The sequence below is a fragment of the Schistocerca serialis genome, unplaced genomic scaffold (assembly GCF_023864345.2).
Source record: "Schistocerca serialis cubense isolate TAMUIC-IGC-003099 unplaced genomic scaffold, iqSchSeri2.2 HiC_scaffold_952, whole genome shotgun sequence".
In the NCBI taxonomy this organism is placed as follows: domain Eukaryota; kingdom Metazoa; phylum Arthropoda; class Insecta; order Orthoptera; family Acrididae; genus Schistocerca; species Schistocerca serialis.
The window spans coordinates 15,001-20,000 of NW_026048576.1; the positions used below are offsets into that span (position 1 = coordinate 15,001).

The following is a 5,000-nucleotide window of genomic DNA, read 5'->3' on the forward strand; positions in this document are numbered from 1 at the left end:
CATAACTGATTTAATGAGCCATTCGCGGTTTCACCTTAATGCGGCTTGTACTGAGACATGCATGGCTTAATCTTTGAGACAAGCATATGACTACTGGCAGGATCAACCAGGGAGCTGCGTCAACTAGAGCTGAGCAGCCGGCCGCCCGGGAGTGTGTCCCGGGGGCCCGCGCGAACACGCAAGCGTCCGCTCAATTATTCTGCAAACAGGAGGAGGCTGAGCTCCCCTGCACAACACACCTCGAAACCCTCTCAGGTCCCGGCGGCGCGCAGCGCCGTCCTAAGTACTTGGTCGGGTTCGAGAGAGGCGCAATCGCCCGGAGTTAGGCGAGTAGACGCTTTAGGTGCGACCACCCGTGCTCCCAACTGAGCTTGCCGCTGCCGACAGAGGCCCGGGAGCGTGCTGTCGTGGCATTGCCGGCGGGAGACAACACGCGCCACCTACGGTGACCGGCAGCTCCAACGCCAGCGCCACAGAAGGACAAAAGCCCTACTTGGGTGCCGAAGCGAACTCTCCCAGCACAGCGCACGCGCCAACACGTCCGCACAGCTGCGATACAAACCACCTGCGAGAACCGCTGGGGCGACCGAGCAGCAGACGGCGTCGCGGCGCCGAGCGCCGGGCGGCGGCGCATCCTCAGCGCACAAAGTCCTCAATCGGACCAGCACACTGCAGATGGCCACCGCGCTTCGCACCGGGCCCGCGAGGACCTACTTTGGCCGCAAGGCGCCGCGAGCAGGGGGCGCCGGCGCGCAGCTGCGCCGCCTGCCGCGTCCGTCGGCCGGCGCGCCTGCCACCGGCCGCCCCCACCAGCCGGCTGTAGCGCGTGCGCCCACGCACCGCGCTGCCAGCACGCCGGGCGGCCCCCCCTCACCGGCCGGGGACGGTCCCACCCAGCCACCGCCGCGTATCGCCTCACACCCAGATCCCCTTTCACGTTCGTGGGCATGGTGGGTCCCCTTTCACGTTCGTGGGCATGGTGGGTATCCCTGAAACAACCGGTTAATAGCTCGACCGATCGTCGCCAACACTGATTCACCTCTAGCGAGAACAACCGCACCACAACGGGTTACCGGTTGTTCATTTGCGTAACGTCACCAGCAAACGTACACGTCCATCGCCATTTGCAACGAGTATTGCATGCCTGTGTCAGGTGTCACAACACACTACGTCTGCCCACATAGACGCAACAACATGTGCACGCCTAGAGAACACGTGGAAGGTAGACCCCGTACGTATGCGGTGTCCATTGCGCGAACGACTGTCAGCCCGCCTCTGCAGCATGTCGCAGATGTGGAACGCGGTGCAACATGCTATCACGGTGTGTGAGAAGAGACGACTACGTCCGAATACACGCTCCACTACATCAACAGACTGCTCATGCTGATCGCCATCCAGGGCGTCCGTTCCTCCCACACGTCTGTATGGCGTACCACACTGCAATCCAGCTCTTATAGGGAGACGACACGTAGCTGCGTGCACAATATTTGGACTGTATGGTCCGCCGTTGCTAGGCGCTGTCGTCATACGGTCACATGGGCCACGATGTATCATTCAGTACATACGGAGCAATGTGCAGTACAGTTTGTGGGTTTTGCGTACATCGGCGGACAGGTGACAGGCCGTACCACAACGTAGGCTGAGTACGTCGGCATGCGAAGGGCATTGAACATGCAAACTTCTCACCGACCAGCTTGCGAAGGCAGGGGGGAAGGGGGGGGGGCATGTACGTCCTGCTGCTATCCACACTACAGTGTATAGCAGGAGCATGTGGAAAGTCAGCAACACCTGCAAGGTGTTTAACATGACGCGATACACAGGGGACCGGGCAGTGCGAGTAGCGAACTATATTGCGAGGGTTGCGGTTAGGCAACACTACACTACTTTAACGGGTTGCATAACAATTACAGAGCAGGTTCAGCGACAACGTGCGTCAGGTTAAGGCGCAATATAGTTTAGGTTACGGCGCACTTTAGGTTAGGTTAAGGCACATTATAGGTTAGGTTAAGGCACAACATGGGTTACGTTAAGGCACAACATGGGTTACGTTAAGGCACAACATGGGTTACGTTAAGGCACAACATGGGTTAGGTTAAGGCACAACATGGGTTAGGTTAAGGCACAACATGGGTTAGGTTAAGGCACAACATGGGTTAGGTTAAGGCACAACATGGGTTAGGTTAAGGCACAACATGGGTTAGGTTAAGGCACAACATGGGTTAGGTTAAGGCACAACATGGGTTAGGTTAAGGCACAACATGGGTTAGGTTAAGGCACAACATGGGTTAGGTTAAGGCACAACATGGGTTAGGTTAAGGCACAACATGGGTTAGGTTAAGGCACAACATGGGTTAGGTTAAGGCACAACATGGGTTAGGTTAAGGCACAACATGGGTTAGGTTAAGGCACAACATGGGTTAGGTTAAGGCACAACATGGGTTAGGTTAAGGCACAACATGGGTTAGGTTAAGGCACAACATGGGTTAGGTTAAGGCACAACATGGGTTAGGTTAAGGCACAACATGGGTTAGGTTAAGGCACAACATGGGTTAGGTTAAGGCACAACATGGGTTAGGTTAAGGCACAACATGGGTTAGGTTAAGGCACAACATGGGTTAGGTTAAGGCACAACATGGGTTAGGTTAAGGCACAACATGGGTTAGGTTAAGGCACAACATGGGTTAGGTTAAGGCACAACATGGGTTAGGTTAAGGCACAACATGGGTTAGGTTAAGGCACAACATGGGTTAGGTTAAGGCACAACATGGGTTAGGTTAAGGCACAACATGGGTTAGGTTAAGGCACAACATGGGTTAGGTTAAGGCACAACATGGGTTAGGTTAAGGCACAACATGGGTTAGGTTAAGGCACAACATGGGTTAGGTTAAGGCACACCATGGGTTAGGTTAAGGCACACCATGGGTTAGGTTAAGGCACACCATGGGTTAGGTTAAGGCACAACATGGGTTAGGTTAAGGCACAACATGGGTTAGGTTAAGGCACAACATGGGTTAGGTTAAGGCACAACATGGGTTAGGTTAAGGCACAACATGGGTTAGGTTAAGGCACAACGTAGGTTAGGTTAAGGCACAACGTGGGTTAGGTTAAGGCACAACGTGGGTTAGGTTAAGGCACAACGTGGGTTAGGTTAAGGCACAACGTGGGTTAGGTTAAGGCACAACATGGGTTAGGTTAAGGCACACCATGGGTTAGGTTAAGGCACAACATGGGTTAGGTTAAGGCACAACATGGGTTAGGTTAAGGCACAACATGGGTTAGGTTAAGGCACAACATGGGTTAGGTTAAGGCACAACATGGGTTAGGTTAAGGCACAACATGGGTTAGGTTAAGGCACAACATGGGTTAGGTTAAGGCACAACGTAGGTTAGGTTAAGGCACAACGTGGGTTAGGTTAAGGCACAACATGGGTTAGGTTAAGGCACAACATGGGTTAGGTTAAGGCACAACATGGGTTAGGTTAAGGCACAACATGGGTTAGGTTAAGGCACAACATGGGTTAGGTTAAGGCACAACATGGGTTACGTTACGGCACAACATGGGTTACGTTACGGCACAACATGGGTTACGTTACGGCACAACATGGGTTACGTTACGGCACAACATGGGTTACGTTACGGCACAACATGGGTTACGTTACGGCACAACATGGGTTACGTTACGGCACAACATGGGTTACGTTACGGCACAAATTAGGTTAGGTTACGGCACAAATTAGGTTAGGTTAAGGCACAAATTAGGTTAGGTTAAGGCACAAATTAGGTTAGGTTAAGGCACAAATTAGGTTAGGTTAAGGCACAAATTAGGTTAGGTTAAGGCACAAATTAGGTTAGGTTAAGGCACAAATTAGGTTAGGTTAAGGCACGATATAGGTTAGGTTAAGGCACGATATAGGTTAGGTTAAGGCACGATATAGGTTAGGTTAAGGCACGATATAGGTTAGGTTAAGGCACGATATAGGTTAGGTTAAGGCACGATATAGGTTAGGTTAAGGCACGATATAGGTTAGGTTAAGGCACGATATAGGTTAGGTTAAGGTACGATATAGGTTAGGTTAAGGTACGATATAGGTTAGGTTAAGGTACGATATAGGTTAGGTTAAGGTACGATATAGGTTAGGTTAAGGTACGATATAGGTTAGGTTAAGGTACGATATAGGTTAGGTTAAGGTACGATATAGGTTAGGTTAAGGTACGATATAGGTTAGGTTAAGGTACGATATAGGTTAGGTTAAGGTACGATATAGGTTAGGTTAAGGTACGATATAGCGTAGGTTCAGATACACATTGTTGTAGGGAAAGGTGTATTGGGGGGGGGGGCGGCAGGTTCGTTGATAGTGATTATCGTAATTGGATGCCTGCGGTATTATCCGATTTGTCACGTCAGGATGCACTTTTGGCTCATGACAGGCGGCGCTCCGATTCCATGGTTGTGGCAGATCTGTGTCTTTCATTCCTGCCATTGTTTGTGTGCTGTGACAGGAGGCAGTATTGTGATGTTGGGTGCACCACTGTGTAGGACATGTGTGGGTGTTCGTGGCTTAGCTGAGCAATGTGCGGATGTCGGAAGGGTGGGATATTGTGTTTTCTGGGTGGACCTCCCGGTCTGGTAATGATAGTGTGGATTGTGTCATGTGGCGGAGAGGATGCACTGGATGTTCTTCCATGCTGGTGGTTAGATATTGTGTGTGATAAGAGAGTAGTGTGTGATAAGAGTGTCTGGCTGACGTGTGGTTCTCATTGTGTGCAGAGTCTTTCAGCATGTATAGGGACGGTTGTATATATTATCTGTATTCTGATGGCTCTGCATCTATTACTAATCAGTGCCGTGTATACGGTTACTCTAGTTCCAGTCGAAACTGTTCTATCTCTGTACATTAGTGACACTGCGGCTCCACTATGTTGCCGCCCCTGTCGGCCGTTTCCCCCAGTGTATGGCTAATGATTATCAGCAATCAGTCTATTAGTCAATACCGGTAGTGT

General features: G+C 51.1%; 1 non-coding gene across 1 annotated transcript in view; it reads right to left on the reverse strand.

The window, feature by feature from the left end:
• LOC126453647 (small subunit ribosomal RNA) overlaps positions 1-113 on the reverse strand; it is a 1,909-nt gene extending 1,796 nt beyond the window's left edge. The window contains exon 1 of the ribosomal RNA XR_007584949.1: positions 1-113. This exon is cut by the window's left edge and continues 1,796 nt beyond it. This is a non-coding gene — a ribosomal RNA (small subunit ribosomal RNA).
• Positions 114-5,000: the final 4,887 nt, after the last annotated feature.